This window comes from Coturnix japonica, chromosome Z (assembly GCF_001577835.2).
Source record: "Coturnix japonica isolate 7356 chromosome Z, Coturnix japonica 2.1, whole genome shotgun sequence".
NCBI lineage: Eukaryota > Metazoa > Chordata > Aves > Galliformes > Phasianidae > Coturnix > Coturnix japonica.
In genome coordinates this window covers 31,278,015-31,295,645 of record NC_029547.1, presented here as the reverse complement: position 1 = coordinate 31,295,645, position 17,631 = coordinate 31,278,015, and positions in this window count along the sequence as shown.

The following is a 17,631-nucleotide window of genomic DNA, read 5'->3' as shown; positions in this document are numbered from 1 at the left end:
TTCCTTCCTTCCTTCCTTCCTTCCTTCCTTCCTTCCTTCCTTCCTTCCTTCCTTCCTTCCTTGGTTCTGTTCTCCCTACAGGATTCTTAACCTTGTTTTCAGACTGTTCCCCCTTTCCTATAACTTCTACCTGCTCCTACCCCTACACCTTAGTTGAACTTATTTTTTATATTCTAGACCACAGTTCATAGTAGGCTGCAAAAAGTCCTTATTCCATGACTTTGCCTTCTGTAAATTAGTCTGAGAAAGTAGTATGGACATGGGCAGAGGTAGGCCTGAAGGTGCCAGCTTTGGCATCTTGGAAGCTCCTCAAGAGTCTAATGGTGCCTGTACAGCACCTTATCCAGCATTTGCAGCTGTCACTTTTCCTGTTCTGCCTTGCCATTTTATATTATAGTTTGTGCAGACTTAAAGGCAAGGATGTTATAGGCTAAAAACAAAACCAAACAACAGCAACAGAACAAAAGGCAGCATCTTCCAGCCTTTCCTAACTGGCTTACCATCAGAATAAATGCTATAGGACTATGGTAAAACGGTTGTTTGATCAGAAATATGGCAAATCCAAAAAGAAATCTGGCAACCAAATTTATTTTTCTCTTTTAACAGAATTATCATGTTTCTTTAGGCTTTTTAGATTTTTACTCTGCTATAGCTGCCAGTTGCATATGGTGATGCTTCACATGCAGTTACCAAACTATTTTCCTATCACTCAAGGAAAAAAAGAAACCCCAAACTGACACACTGTATGCCATTAGGTTTCATTGTAATGCAGCAACAGATTAAAAGCAGCTCTTGAGTGATGTCTGCAGGAACGACCTGCTAGAAGTAAGGGAGCAGCACGGAAGTGTCTTGCTTCTTCCTAAAATTATTTTGCTTACATTTTTCTTCCTTCGTTCCAGTACTGTTGCTACAAGTTTCCTGTAATACCCAGTTGGTCAGCTGAGAGGGAGTGTGCCTTTTCTTTCAGTCACAGCTGCTCCAAGTGGTACACCAATGGTCAGTCCATGAACTCTGACCAGGGCACAGCTCCCTTCCCACCTCTCCATCAGCTCTCCTCTCTCCTGCTGTTAAGCATAAGCTGAAAGTGAAATGTTTTCACTTTTAAAGCCTTTCACAGTTTCCTTCTCCCAGGCTGGCTTTTCCTCAACACTGACATCAGCTTCTGCCCACTTTGGACCTCTCACATCTACGAAGCAATCAACCCACATGGTTTCTTCTTTGTTCTTCTTAAAATATGATTGTTGTTCCTGGGTGGCTGTTTTGCTTGTTTTATTTTCTATGTGACTGACAAAAGATTGACAAGGAAATGGGTGTCCTGAGACCAGCATAAGTCATGCAGGGTTGTTTCAATACATTTACCACCTCTCTGGTTCTGCTTATCCACACTCCCTTTCCTGAGGCAGAAAGCATGTGGGAAAAGAAAAAGTTTTTTCTTCTGTTTTTGCCCAGGGCGCAGTTTAATAGAGGTACTGATCTTTGACTATGGTTTCTAATTGCTATGGTAACACACAAACAACAAGGAATAACAAAGAAATCAGGATCACTTCATTTGCTACATTGCAAATACTGAAATTCTACATTATTTGTCTCCCCAGTCTGTAGACATAGCTAACTTACCAGATTTGACTTGTGGTGTACAAAAATTTTCCAAATACAGACTTTCATTTTAATAGCAGTCTCTTGCCTTCTCTGTAAGAAGACTTTAGCTAGGATATATCTAGTCAAAGCCTTACACACTTCTGATTTATGTTTCTCTCCTGGTCCAAACTCTCATAGCTGAAATCTTCAGAGGCTCAAATAATCTCATTTCAGGACATATCAGCTGAGAAGTGTTTTGGACAGATGGCTGGCTAATACCTCTACCTAATCTTTTAGAATAAATGGATTTATTCTGGATTCAAAGAGAGCCAAACATGAGCAAGACAAATTGTTCTGAAGCCAGATATGTGCACCTGACATTAATCAGTTGCAATACCAAGGCAGCTGATCAGCTGAATGTCTCCAATTTGAAAAACACAGATTTTTTTTTACACAGGATATAAACATACAGAATCAAGTACTGTGGATGATGCAGTATAATTTGAAGAGCTCGTGTCACAAATTAGCAAGTGATAGTGTTCAATCACTCGTATCTGCGCTCACCAAGAAGATCTCCTTGACTGATTTCACCACTGGTCTTGTAGATGGTGCTGATCTTAACAGGAGTGGCAGAGTGACACAAGAAGAGCTCCTGTTTTATTAATTAATGATTATTAGGTTGGCAAGTCCAGTCTGCTGCATCTCAGAAGCCTGGGAAGTAACAAGAAGGGTGTGTAATGTCCATGATGTGTGTAGATGGGATGGGAGTTATGAAGGGCAAAAGGAGAAGTTGCATAGAAATGTGAATAGAGATTAATATTGGGAATGCAAACAGATTTTCAGGGTATGCCGATTTTGTGGAGAGATTTGAGGGAGAAAAAAATGTTAAAAAATGAGAGCACGGTTAGGTCAGATGCGTTTTGGGATGATTTTAAAATTAGATTTACAGATTATTTTAGAGGAATTAGAGGAGAACAGTAGAGAATTGCTGGATATCTAGGTAAGCCAAATTGTGTCAGACAAAACAGAGTGAAAATCTAGGCAAGGGTCTCAAGGCAGTCAATTTTAAAATAACATAAAAATTCCTAAAACTGATATAAACCCTCAGAGTAGCCTAGTGGACTTTTTCTTACAATAAATGTGCAGATGAGAACAGAACATCTTCTCTACAAATGAATTCATAAAAGCAGTTAGCATACAATTGACTGAGATTTTCTGAAGTCCCTCCCTGTCCTCTCCTACTGTTAACTAGATTGTTCTCCTCTTGTTATGGAGAACATAATTGCATGTATATTAACCAGTGTTCATCACAGGTGAGAACAAACATCAGTGCTGTTATTCATTACATATGGGAGTTTGAGTCATACAGAACTGCTCTACAAATGGCAGAGCTTAATTCCATCTGCACTTCCCCACTTTGCTCCCAGCCAGCCAGCAAAGGTACATACAGGCAGGTCACATTCGTGTTTATCTTCTTTTGAGACAAGGGAGTGCAGAGATCCAGAATGAGGCAGAAGGCCAATTACATTTCCCAGTAAACCTGATCATTAAGTGAGTTTAATAATCAGAACAAATTTGATTAACTCAATCAATGTGCCTTACTTTAATGTGACTTTGTTTGTACATCCAGATTCACAGCAGAGAAGCAGTTGTTCTGAGATTTTCCATATTTTCAGCACTCTATGCTACAGATACTCTCCAGGGCTTGTTTTGAAATCCTGGAAAATATACTTCATAAAAAGGTCTCACTGCATGCCCAGGCACATCCAGACTTTCCACTTGTTCTCAGACATTGGACACCAGCGCTGTTCTGAGCTGGGACTGGACAAGGAAATGAGGTATCACAGTTCAGTGTTCACATTTTAGTCTCCTCACATATACACATGTTAATGTTATTAATATGCCTTTTAGGCTCAGTGGTGCTATAACTGCGTATGACAGAGATTTCACTAGTCAAAGTAAGCAGAGAGCCTGTCATATGCTTTATTTTGTATTTATCTCTAGTATAAAAAATACCAGTAGTTTGAGCTGAGGTCCCCTAATTTGATTATGTGGCCACAATTAAACCATATAACTATGAGCTGATGTACCTGCAGTGTCTTGTGACTATTGCCTCCAGTACTTCACAACACAAATTGCCTCCATTCTGCCTTGAAAGCTGGTTTCTCTGGCTGCTGCTTTCTCCCTTCCCTGGAAGTATCTCATACTTTAGAAATATTTCTATTGATTTTCACTGGGCTTCTCACAGACTAAGGTACAAGTCTACTCTGTGTATCTTAGAACACAGCCGTACTGCATCACAAGAGACTTTAACAGAAGTGCATATATGCGCCCAGTTCAGTGTTAATATCTGGCTTACTGCAGCCTTTGTGTACAATACACACATTGTTCCTAGGGACTCAGCCATGGTTAGACCCTGTGGGCTGAACTATGTCATAAATCAAGCAGAAAATGATTACAGTCCTGCTTCTCTATGAAGATACTAAACTACAAAGATAACGCAAAATGATTAAGGTCTCCTCTCTTGTGTTGCTAAGGAGATGACTGAAAAAATGTCCTGATGGTTTTATCTGCATTTTTTTCCAACTGCTGTCATGTTGTTCTATTAGTGGCAAAGTGCAACTGACAAACTGAAGGGGTGGGGAAAGCTCTTACCACTGCCATCTATAGCATGAGCTACACACGCATGTTAGCATAGCTGACACATCTGTGTGCTTTTTAGAGTAGCTTAGAGAAGATTTTTTTTTATTTTTTTTTCCCCCCACTCTGTTGAACTGGTTATGTGGAAGGTTTTTGAGGGCTCTGCTCTGAGCAGCCTGCTACAACTTAACTTAGTATTAACAAATTACATAATCGTGGCACATTGTCCCCGCATATTTTGTCTTCATTCAGGGTAGATACTCTTCCCTGTTGCTTCCAGTGGTTAATACTTTAAAAGTCTCATGCAGAGACCAGGAGCAAAAGAAACAGTCAAGGATGACATCTGCATGTGAAGTTATTAAACAAACTAAATCCTAGTGATTTGTTTCGGTTTGTAAAAACTCTGCTGGCACCAGCAAAGTGCAACTTCCTCTGTGGAAAAACCACACAGATGCTGAAGAAATAAACTGAGCATAGAAGCTCACTGTTACAGCTAATTACTGTTTTATAACAGTAAGGCCTGATTTACATGTGTTTTTTAAACTACAGGGATGACTGGACTGTAAGATACCTAAACATTAGTTATGAGCCTTGTTAATGGCCTGCTAGCCTATCCAGTTTCTGAAGGATGAAGGCATTGGTCATTGCTTTCAACTGCCAGTTCTATCCTTTTCAGTCAGCACAGTGCCTGCCACTATTACATAAATGGGCAGGTGGAGGAGTATGAAGATGATGCCCATGCTTTATCTGTGCCAGAGAATCCCTTCTCTATCCTCGTGCCGTAAGATTTGTGACCCCACTTGCTGAGAAAAGGAAGATAGTAGGTTCACAGCCACAGAAGAACAACCTTTCAGAGCAGGACATAAGGAAGGCAAAGTGAGATGGACAACTTTATGCATATGGTGAATGCAGATAATCCCACTGAAAAGTATTCTTTCTACATGTACAGATTTAAAGGAGTTTCCTCACTTAAATCCAGGCTACATCATCTGTAGGCAGAAGATGAAACAAAAGACTTGGACTCATAAAGCAAAGAGAAGGCCTTTTGTGGAGGAACTCCCCTAAAGAGGATCTCTACTAAGGAGGAACTCTGCTGAGGAGGGGCTCTACTAAAGATAAGCAAATATGAAATGAACGTTGAGAGAAGGAGAAGATACTATTGTTCCACATTCCATATTAAACAATATTTTGGTTCATGGACAAAACCACAGAGTAATGTCAAAAATAACTGCTGACTCAGACTCAAGCTTGATGAGTCTTAATTGAAAAGACCATATGGTCCAGACTGCATAGTTCCCCTCAGGCCAAACAAATCTTGTTATCGCCCCGCTCTAAACCTGGCTTCTCCATTATGGAATTCAGAAATGTTAGTTTGAGCTGCACTGTTGTGGCTGTACAAAGCTGATTAAGCTATTTAAAAATTTATTGGTATGCACAATGGAAAACCTACCATCACAAACCTATAAAATAGCCCGACTTCCTCAAAATGGAAAATGATCTTCCATACAAAACATTCATTAGCAGTTTCATTGTCTGTCATTGCTTCCACTTATTTGTTGGTTTATTTTTGTTTTGTTTTTATGTGTGTGTACAAACACTTGGACACTGCTAGACAACACTAAATCACTGTTAGGATGAAGAGCTCACTATACTAGGGGCCAGGGAAGTGAATAGCTTTGAGGTAAGCATGATATTTTTTTCTGACTTTAAGACAGGAGCATGAAGAATGGAAAATCTGATGGGATTCCCAAAGATGATGTAGGTAGTAAGGGAATAAACAGATATCATATTCTTAAAACCTTCCTTACAGTGCTGTACCCATTCACCTCAGTGAAAATTTCTCTGAGATAGGATTTGATATGTATTGTTGTTCTATGTATGATTCCAAGCACATATTTTAAAGTGGCTTCACATTCAGATAAATGATTGAAAGTCATACATTGACTGATACTTAATCCACAGAATCATAGAATTGTAGGGGTTGGAAGGGATCTCCAGAGATCATCAAATCCAACCTCCCTGTTTGGAAATCCATAGAAATAAAATTTTCTCTAATCCTAACACAACAGCTCTTACCCAACTTTTCATCTTTTCCTGCACTCAGCCCTGGCTGGGGTCAGACAACAGTGACAGAAAGTGAAGTCTGTTTCTTTAAATAATTCAGTAAGATTCCAAACAGGTCTTCTGATCTATATTCTGCAAGCACCAAACAACTTCTATGATGAATGATGTCAGTGAACTCCTTTAAGATTCAGATATGTTACTGAATGATACTCACATATTAGCATATGCATGAGAACAGTAATAAATGCTTCAATCACAGTTGTACTGTAAATGTCAAATTATTGATGGTCATGTCCAGATTAAAACAAAGTCTTTATGCTGTATATGAAATTGTAGACTCAAATGTATATAAATGTAGAATAGAGGCTACCTGCAAAATTATAGTCTAAATATTAATTTCAATACAAGTGTATCTTTGACAAGGGAAGGCCAACAGACATCAACCAGCTGGATTTCTGTAAGGCCTTTGACATGGTTCCTAAACTGGAGAGAGGTGGATATGAAAGGTGGTCAGTTATCGCAGTAAGGAATTTATTGGATGGTTGCAGACAGGGTTGTGGTCAATGGCTATACATGCAGGTGGAAACTTGTGATGTGTGGTCTTTCCTGGGGGCCCATCTTGGGACAGTGTTTTCTTATAACCTTATCAATGACATAGACAGTGGGACTGATTGCAGTTGACACTAAACTGAGTGGTACAGTCAGTACAATAGAAGGAAGAGACACTATCCTAACTCATGGAGAGCAGCTCTGTTGAGAATAACTTACAGATTCTGGTGGACAAAAAGTACAGAATCATGGTATATCTCAAGCTGGAAGAGATCCATGAGGTTTAACAAGTCCAATTCCCAGCTCTACATAGGACCACCCAAAATTCAAATCCTACATCTGAAAGCATTACCCAAAGGCTTATTAAACTCCAGCAGGTCAGTGCCTTGACCACTGCCTTGGGGAGCCTGTTCCATGCCTGACCACCCTGTTGGCAAAGCAGCTTTCCATAACCTCCAGCCTGACCTTCCCCTGATGCAACTGCATTCTGTTCCCTCATAGCGCAACACTGTCACCAAAGAACACAGCTCCCCTTACCAGGAGCCATAAGCTGCCATGAGGCCTCACCTCAGCCTCCAGTTTGTGCTGAACAAATCAGACACTTCTTATATGTCTTGTCCCCTAGAACCCTTGTAGACCTCCTTTGGGTGCTCTCTAATAGTTCTGTGTCCTACTTATACTGTGGTGCCCAAACTGTACACAGTTTTGAGATACCAGCTGCAGAAGTAACATGCCCATCTGTTCAAAAGCAACTTCATCATCCAGAGAACTGTGTAATGAAAAAAAAACAAGGTTGCCATAGCAAAATATTATTTGTGTACAAACAGATGCCCTGTGGTCAGTTGCTCCCTCAGATGACAGTGCTTTTGCAGAACTTAGAAGAAAACAGAGGAAAAAGACAAATATGAGGGGTGGAAAATCTAAAAAAAAAAAAAAAAAAAAAAAAAAAAAAAAAAAAAGGAAGTGAGACAGAAGAAAAGGAAGATTTGTTCAGTAGTGATTAAAACCATTAGGCCCTATTTTTTCAGATTGAATCCTGAAGTGGATCTTCCTTATAACAAAGCTGCCTGGCAGGGGAAACAGTGCAGAAATCCTGCAGAGGAGGGTTGCCCAATTGAAGATCCTCCAGGAGTAATTCCAGTGTGCCAAGAGCTTTTCTGTTTCCTTAGTTAGCAAAGTGGTGGCAGATAGAGTGTCAGCATTGTATCCTTGGGTTTTGGAGTTCTGGAGCTGGAAGGCACTGCACTCACCGGGCTGCTGGGCTAAGGTTTCACGTGGCTTGATGTAATACAGTAATCAGTCTCTTAACCTGCGTGTCTCCTCCTGCCTTTGTTGGAGCTTTCTCTTTGCTAGCATATGTAGAGTTTCATTTGACAGATACTGAGTAGAGCAAGGACAGACATAAAAAGGGAAGACATGGCCATAACAACAGTTCCAAATGCAGTGTCAGATGGTTAAGTATATGAAGGAAAAGTGTAAAAGTGACCAACTCTAAAGGGGCTACAGCTGAAGTGTTAGAAATTCATGTTGAAATAAGTAATAGGCTAACTACAGTGTGGTTGTCAACCCTGCACATAGCAGGGGGGTTGAAACTAGATGATCACTGTGGTCATTTTCAACTCAGGACATTCTATGTTTCTATGATAAAACTGGAAAGGAAACTGGGATACGTACATACACTAGAGATCATTGATTACCATAGAAAGTTCAGCTTCACATCTGCAAACTTCATGAATGAGGCAGCTCCATCTGCTCCCTCTTTTTCAGTTTGACACATAGCATGAATATACAGAACATCACGTTTATTTATACCTAAAGCTGTACAGGCAAGTACTGCCACAGGGTTCCCCCTGACCTGTTCAAGTTATACGCCAGTGTTTCAACAGATTGCATACAACAAAGAAAAATCTCTGCAATGTATCACTCACTTTGATTACAGGTCACAACTTGCTACTTGCTATTAATGAAAAACCTGAATGGCAGCACAGCAGTTGCTGCTGCACAACCCACCAGTCCTAATATCCAGTTTGCTCCCCTGTGATAACTGGCCCTTTTGTTTTCTTGCTTTGATCTGTGAATTTTGCAGCACCCAAGCAGTGTTGTATCATCTTTAAGAAGGCAGTAATTCTAATGGCATGAGACAGAAAATTGTTGGAAGAAGAAAGGAGAGGGATCAAGGTGATTATGTATTGTTTGGAATAATCCATTTCATTCCTCAGCCAGAAGAAAGCATGCTAATGAGCACAGATGTTTATATTTTGAACTTTATTCAAACATTTTGGACCTGATGGAGTCTTTATGTCCCAGTTCTATACTTCAGCAAAGTTCTTGCTGATTTATCCTGCTGTTGGTGTAAGGAAAGTGAGGCTCTTCAACTTGAAACATAGATTCAAGATAAGAGAGACTGTAATCCAAATAAGGGACATAAATATCTTAAACTCAGAGGGATACATAACTCCATGTACATTCTGATCCTTAAAAGCCAGGTTCCATGAAAAGAAAAACAGAGCTGCTTTGGTCAGCCTCCACTCATTGTCCAACAAGAAGCCTTGGCAATTTATAAATTTGAAAGGACAAAAAGGAATTCCTTGGGTTAAAATATTTGTTCCCTAGGAACTACTTACAGGGGCAACTGTCAGACATTATGAATTCTCACTGTTTGGCAGAAGGAATGACTGAGTCACACTGATCATCTCTAAACACAAAAAGACAGCCCCAAAAAATCTGGGAACTTTAGGGGCTCTTCTTCCTGTTTTCAAAGCTAGCAGACAGATGAGGCTATTTCTTCTAAACATTTTCACTTAGACAAAAACAAACAAACAAACAAATAAATAAATAAATAAAGCCAAAATTACAGCCCTTCTTGTGGCTACGTTTTGCACTGTCAGCTGTTTTGATCAATGTCTGTCACCAGTCTGCATGATGTGCATGCTGGATATCTCACACCAAGCAGAACTGATCAAATGTGCAAGAAATGCGTCAAACACTGAGTTTTGTTTTTCTTTCTGTGGTAAGCAAAGTTCATTTCAATTGCCAAAAAAATGACAATTCTACGGCTTCTTTCAGCTCTATAGAAACAAATGTTAGAGTCAATGGCAAAGTCCCAAGGGGAAAATGACTAAGAATTGATGACTCTAATTATGAGGTTGCCACAACTGTATACTTTTGTGGACTAAGTCCTGTGATTGGCTTAAACAATATGTATATTTCTCTTTGAATTGTGTTCTTCTCATATCGGGACTATTCCATTTTTTATTCCTAGCCTCAGGACAAGATGGGTTCAATAATTAGCAAGCTGCCATATTCCCTGATTTCATTAGTTTCTAGCCATTGATTCTTCCCCAGTTTTATTCTGGCATGCCATGATCTTCAGTAGACTTTTTGTCTAGCTGGAAGGCACAGAGGTACCTCAACAGCATCGTTCTGTTGTTTCCCCAGTATCACTCCCATGGCTAGAGCTCACAGACAGATTTATCATTGTGATGTACCAGTTTCTGGTATCAGCAGGGGAACAAACCAGAATAAATGATGAGGTACTTGGTTACAACTGAGTCAACAACAGCTGAATGATCTTTAAGGTCCCATCCAACCCAAAGGCATTCTATGATTCTGTGATTCAGCAGAGGTCTGGAGAGGGTTTCCACTCATATTTGGCACAGCTACAATTTCAGTGTGACTGGAGACAGCATTCAAGACAGTCAGGCATACACTTCTTTATCCAGGCCCAGCAGTATGAAAAAGTGTGAGCTGGGCTCCAACAATATAAATACAGCACAATAACCTCCATCTCCACTGAATTCCTGTATTTGGGTCTGGTCTGGGCTGAGAGTCTAGAAAGCCTTACCCTAACTGACAAGTGGTCATTTGATCATAACAGTATGAACTGACGGTACCTATTGCTCTGAATTGCATGATGGCTGGCTGACCATGTCACGCAGATCACACAGTCACTTTGGCCAAGGAAACACGTTGGCTGCTCTTGGATGGATGAAACAGCATGCATCTGTGTTCATCAGGCATGTCCACAAGGCATTTTGAATACCATGGAAATACTAAAAGGGGATAATATCTCCATGATGATGTTATTGCGAGAAGCTCAAAGAAAACAGTTAGAAAAAGGATGGAACATGAAGTAGCAGAACGGTGAGGGAAGCCTACTTGTACAAGAAAGGGTGGGATAGAAGAGGAAAACAAGACTGTCTGCAGGAACAAAGAAATCCAAATGTGTGTTGAGATTATCCTTTGTGAGACTGAACGAGCAGCCTCATTTTTTCCTTGTTGCATTAATTGGCACGTTGTGGTGTTTGCAAAGGAACAGGATGACTTATGAACAAATCTGAAAACTGCAGTATCTCTTCCCTTATGGAAAAGCTGCAGCTTGCAGTAAGAAACCTGAGTCAAACCAGTAGCAACAGAGAGTCAAAGCAGATGGAGAGTACTCCCGGCTGGCTTGTTTCCTGCATACATGCAACAGATGCTTAACTGTCTCAGATAGCCACAGGGGCCATTTAACAGCACCAGGCTTTAAAAATCAACAGGCCTTGGTTACCTGCTAGGTACTGCTCCAACTTCGTGTTTAAAGCCACTTAATCCGTCACAGCCTTTGCAATCAGTCTCACCTGCCACTGCATTGTATTTTCTACCTTTTTCTCTTTCCCAGCACTCTGTTGTTTTTATATTTCACACAGCTATGCTATTCACTTTTAAAAAGCTTAAGTTGTTTAATAATGTAGTGACACCACTTACAATTTGGAAATGGCAGCTAAAAGTGGCTCCATAAAGTAAAAGTCAGTCTATAAACAAAATGCAGTGACTGATTTCTTTCACAGTAGATCACAGAAAACAGGTATTTGCAACAGCATGAATTTTGTTAGTAGCTATTAAACAAAGCTCCTGATGAAGAAGTTAGCAAGAAAGCTAACATCCAAGAGTGAATTTGTCTGTTTTTCACATCTACAGCTGAAGGTTAATTCCAGTGCTTACATAAACAAGTTTGTCATTTGGGACAACTGTCTTTCAATTTGCAGTTTTGAATATATTTAGAATGACGATCCTAGTGAATTATAAGTGTGGAGTGTCTGGTTTTAAGTGCAGGTAGTATTTACGGGGCTGAAGTTAGCAGCAGTTGGAGATTCATCAGGCACACATGCATCCTGTGTATTTTTTTTTGGCTGCACAGCATGTATTTCTATGGGCACTGGAAGTTCAAGTTGAGATTCTTCTGTCCTGCAAGGCCAACAGATATAGCTGAAAAAAAATTGTCATTGTCCTTCCCATGTGCTGAAGCCACCACAGCTACAGCACTGTTTCTCTAGACATTTTGAGGGAGCAGCATTAGAAAAACTACAGCAAGGGCAAAGGTTGGTTCTCTTCACATTTCAAGACCTCCTATCGATATTTCTTTTAGTTTTGATTATCATAGACAGATAATTTTTTATTTGGGGTTAAGATTTGAACAGCCTCTAGATGGTATTGGGGCCAAAGGTGTGCAGCCACCACAGACACGATGGTTAAGAGACTTTTCAATAGCCAACCGTTATCAAAGGAGCAGCTCGTGGTCATTTTTAAAGATGTTCACTGCATATCAAGGATTTTTAACATGTTTACTAAATTTTTCTATACTGGAAAATACATCAGTTGTCTCTTAAGTAGTTTCAGATGCAGGCATGTTACTATCCTATAATTGCGGGCATCCCTGTGAAATTGAAACTCTTATTGCTCTGCTACTTCAATATGCAATTAAATGTAGTTTGTTTTCAAAGTGCTTACAGCCTTTGGCAGTTCTATATCCAGTTATCTCTGCATTGTTAACTCCAGGACAATCAGAAGTTACCCACTGCCAGAGGAAGTAATATGACACATGTGATGACCTGGTTTTATGTTAGGTGTTGACTCGCGGAATCAAACTCTATAATCTATAATTATTGATTATAAAGCAGGTATGTTTATTCCAGCGTTGTGCAGCGCTGGGTACAAGGGGGATAGCTCCAACCAAACTTGCGCACCGACTTGTAAAACCGTGATACAGATATAGGTACACCTCATACATAGTCAATGATTTCCAGTAATTCTGATACATATTCAATAGTTCTTTGTCATGCAGACCCCTCTTGTTATCGCCCATTTAATCAGGGAGAGTAACTCCTCTTCTGATCTAATCACCTCCTCTTCTGATGTCTTCAGGGAAATCTCACTCCTTATCTGCATCCTTCCTGCTCTCCCAGACCCATTGTCTCCATTCCTTGTTATTCTAACTAACTAGATCATTCCTTTTCCCACCTACAAACTACATTTAACTATCTCCCTCTAGCCCCCCTTTGTTCTAAATTCCAGCAGAGCCTCTGCTTCTTGCTTCACTGTTCAGTGTGTCCATTTAAGGATAATTCAATAATTTATGGAATTTGAGGATAATTTCAATGACCTCTTTGTATTTTGCAGTTACTCTTGTAAAATGAAAACAATTCTTTACAGAGTCAAAACACGTACTTTTTTCCAAAGTTTATCTTTTATGGACAAGACCATTTTCTCTTCTTTGGTTAAACCCACAGGCCATTTTGCTTCCATGAACTAATCTGAATGTGTGAGGTGCTGGAGTTGAAGAGCAGATCCTGTAGGGTCCTGCTTAATATTTATCAGAAAGCACACAGCAAGAGTGCAAGAGAGAACATTAAAAAATATGTTAAGAATTTTGTTTCAGTGTAATGAAAAACCCAAAGTAACAGATTTCCTCTAAAAATAAAAAACAGACTCTTCAGTGGTGCCCAGCTAAAGGACAAGAGGCAATGAGCACAAACTGGAACTCACAAAGTTCCGTATAAACACGAGAAAGAACTTATTCACTGTGAGCGTGACAGAGCACTGCAACAGGCTGCTCAGAGAGACTGCAGAGTCTCCTTCTATGGAGATATTCAGAACGTGTCTGAACGCTGTCATCTGAAATCTGGGAAGAAAACTTTCTAACCACAATGTGGTGTTTATTCTTCACAGTACATACCAGGTGACTTGAATGAAGAAGTGTGCTCTCAGAGTTCAGGTTCTACGTTTGAACATGTAAAACATACATGTGCAATATATTGGTATACATTTTCATTCTTTTCCAAGAACTCATCAGTATATGCTAATGTCCTTCTAGGCATGCATGGTAGGGGTCTGTATGGTGGTCTTAGACCACTTGCTTCCTCCTCATTTTTCCATTAATTGGCTTCAACATGGGGACTTCTGTTGACCTTAACTGTTTTTTTCCCCAGTTTGGCAAATTCCTGTTGCTTGTTGTGCCATGATGTGCAATTTCCTATCTTAGTGCACTGTAACCCAAAACAGTACATGTGAAATCCAAGGAAAAAACCTAGCATGTGGTGGATGCAAAGATAAAAGTAACCTATTATGACACCAGTGCTCCTTTGAAGCAGGATCATTTCAGAAAAATAAGGCTGTTGACACACCAAGCAAAGCTAAACTGCAGAGTTCTAGAACTAACATTCATTGATTCCTTTTGCTAAATTAATGTATTGGTCCTTAAACTCTTCCTAAATCAGCTTATATAAATGCAAACCAGTCTATATCAATGCCTTCCTACAATTCTGTGACACTGTATGTCAGAATACCCACATTATCCCATTCCATTATCTCCCTGCTAGATGGGCTGAAGTTTAAGTTCTCCCCTTGAGCAGGAATAATGCAGCCCATTCATCCTGTTAATACAGGAGTAAAAAATTATAGAATCATAGAATAATGGAATGTCCTGGGTTGAACAGGACCACAATGATCATCCAGTTTCAACCCCCTGCTATGTGCTGGGGACCAGGCTGCCCAGAGCCACATCCAGCCTGGCCTTGAATGCCTCCAGGGATGGGGCATCCACAGCCTCCTCGGACAACCTGTTCCAGTGCGTCATCACCCTCTGTGTGAAAAATGTCACAACAGGGCCTGTTTTTGCATCAAGCATTTTACATGCTGGATTTTCCTCTCATAAAATGAAGTACTCTCAGGTGATGGACTGAACATGCCTTGTGATTTCCTATTATATTATATGTTAAGTATATTAAAGAGATGCCATGGTAATTGTTCATCACAGTAATAAGCACTGTAAACACTTGCAGACTTTGGTCAGACTAAGTGCAGAATCTGTAGAACTAGAGACTAAATGTCCTGTTTGCTAAAGTAAGGAGTGAGTTAAAGTAAAAGTCAACTGTGCTTAATGGTTTAATGCCACGCAAAGATGCAGACAAATCTGAGCTGAGCTGAAAAGATTATGGCTAGTTCAGTACTTGGCATCGAAGTGGCAGTAAAGTGAAATGGTTATGAAAAGCTACAGTGAGTATGCAAAGTGAGTGTGTTTCTACTGAGACAAGCTGTCTCATTTTGCAAAGGCCAGAAATTCGATGGAAAAGTCATGCAAATCTATGCCAAAAGGTACGCCATGATCAACAAAGTCTTCCTGCTTGGAGCCCTTGTACTCAGTACTGCCAGGAGCTTCTCATTATTGCTGCAGACAGCTTCACACACAACACGAGTGTGGAACAGCAGCTGTTCTTTTCTACAGTCACTTGGGGAAATGTGGTACCCATCAGAAAGATCATTTTTATAGGAAAGACACTGTGCAAAAAGCACAGCACTGTCCTTCACTGAAATAATTTATGCCGAAGAACTACTTGTGCTGGTTTTCTTCAAACAGAGGAATTCTAACACAGCCATCAGAACAGAGACAGAGACCTCTCTGGAGAGAAAAAAATGAAAGCATTTCATTTTAAAGACAGAAATACAGACACATGAGTCTTCATAAATGTGTATAATAAATAAAGCTTGTAAAGACCCTAGTCCTAATCTCCAGTAAACTTGTGAAAACTAGGAGAAAGCCTCTGCCAGCCAATGGAAATGCATTTCAGGAGGAAGCTCAGGAGAATTTAAGGAGTACAGTTACACTGGTGTGAAACAGCTGAGGAACACAAGGGCTGTTGAACTCAGACCACAAACTCATTAAGGGAGGAACTGTTTCTTTGTTTGTGGCTGGTGTCGTGCTCCTTAATTGCCAGTGCTATTACCAAATGAGAGTAGAACTGAAAGCCCTGAATTTTGCTAATTCAAAACAGAACAAGAACTGCATGTTCTTAGAATATCTTAGAATAGGAAACTGAATTCTGACGAGCTGAAGTAACAGAAATCCTACTATGGCATGTCAAGCATAAGTGAGTTGGTTAGATTTTACTTTGCTATGGTCATACATTGTGTCCAGCACTATCTTTTTATGCAGTCTCCTGCTTTTGAAAATAGGATTACTCATTTCTGTATAATTTGATGATGATCCAAAGACTATTGAAGAACAAAAATGAGAAAAACACCAGTGTTGCAATAAACACGGCTCTGAAAACACTGGCACAGGCAGATCTAAGTAGCCAACCTACATCAATCTGTCTCCCAGTGACATATTTCCTTGCTTTTGTTTGTCATATCCTCTGAACATTATTAAGTAAGTCTTTCCACAGTTTCAGTGTGCCAAAGCAATGCATTGAATGCTGCAATTGGAAAACGAAGGTCATAGAAGGCCAGAGGATAATAGAATAATTCCTAGTTGATTCCTGTAATGGCCACAAGGAGGAAAATACTTAAAAAAAGACAAAATAAAACAAGATCAGATGTTGGTTAAAAAAATAAACAAATGCATTTAATGATATAGTGTTGGCACAAAGGGAAAGAACAGACTATCTGGTGATAATAATAGAAACAGATGAAGGACTTCAGTCACCTAGAAATGCACCAACCTGGAAAGGTGTATGACCAAGAAAACTACACAGGTACAAAGAGAACATTCAGTCTTACTGTACTTTACCGAGCCTTTATTCACTGCCATTTGTCACTGAGGATAGAAAAGTAGTCCAACAGCACCAGAAGCTTTGCCAGCCACTAGAACATCTAAACACACCAATAGACATGCCATTATTTTTTTTCTTCTGGTATCTGGTGGAAGTGTTTCTTCAGCAGCAGGACCCAGGGCTTCTGAGAAGCAGAGTTATTTGCCACATGTCTGATGGAAAAATGAGACGAAAGTTCAGAAAGAAATATCTGTGGAGGAATATTGCATAGTATGAATGTGCATTCAAAGACTATGCTTTTTTCATGCTAACCTTCCTTCCTTCCTTCCTTCCTCCCTTCCTTCCTTCCTTCCTCCCTTCCTTCCTTCCTTCCTTCCTTCCTTCCTTCCTTCCTTCTTCCCTGTCCTTCCATTCTTCCTTCCTTCCTTCCTTCTATCGCTTCCTTCCTTCCTTCCTTCCTTCCTTCCTTCCTTCCTTCCTTCCTTCCTTCCTTCCTTCCTGTGTGTATGGCTCAGTAAAACTGTGCAAAGAACCTGGCTCAGTGTGCTCAGTTTTCTGTATCTCCAAGTCTGTCTGGGTCATGAGTAATGGAACTGGTGAATAACCCAGCAGCTATTTGTTTTGAAAACTCTTTTAAATGCTGTCTTCATTTGTTAAAAAATTCTACCAGACCTAAGGAGAACACTTCATCATAAATCAAGAGCAGCAGCATTAAAATCATTGCAGCCATATCATGAAAATGTTGCATGGAATCAGTATTAGATGCAGTAAATTTAAGCTAATAACTACCTGAAGGCAGAACAGAAAATCATACAGTTGACTTGAAGACCCTGCAAAGTGTCTTTATCAAGTCCAACAGAAGTCGTATCATGGACAAGCTGTGCTTAAAAACAATACTTTGAACAGGAAAGCTGAGAATTTTCTGCAGAGAAGGACACAGGATGAATAGGGAACTAACCATAATTATCATGAAAGACATTCAACTCTATTT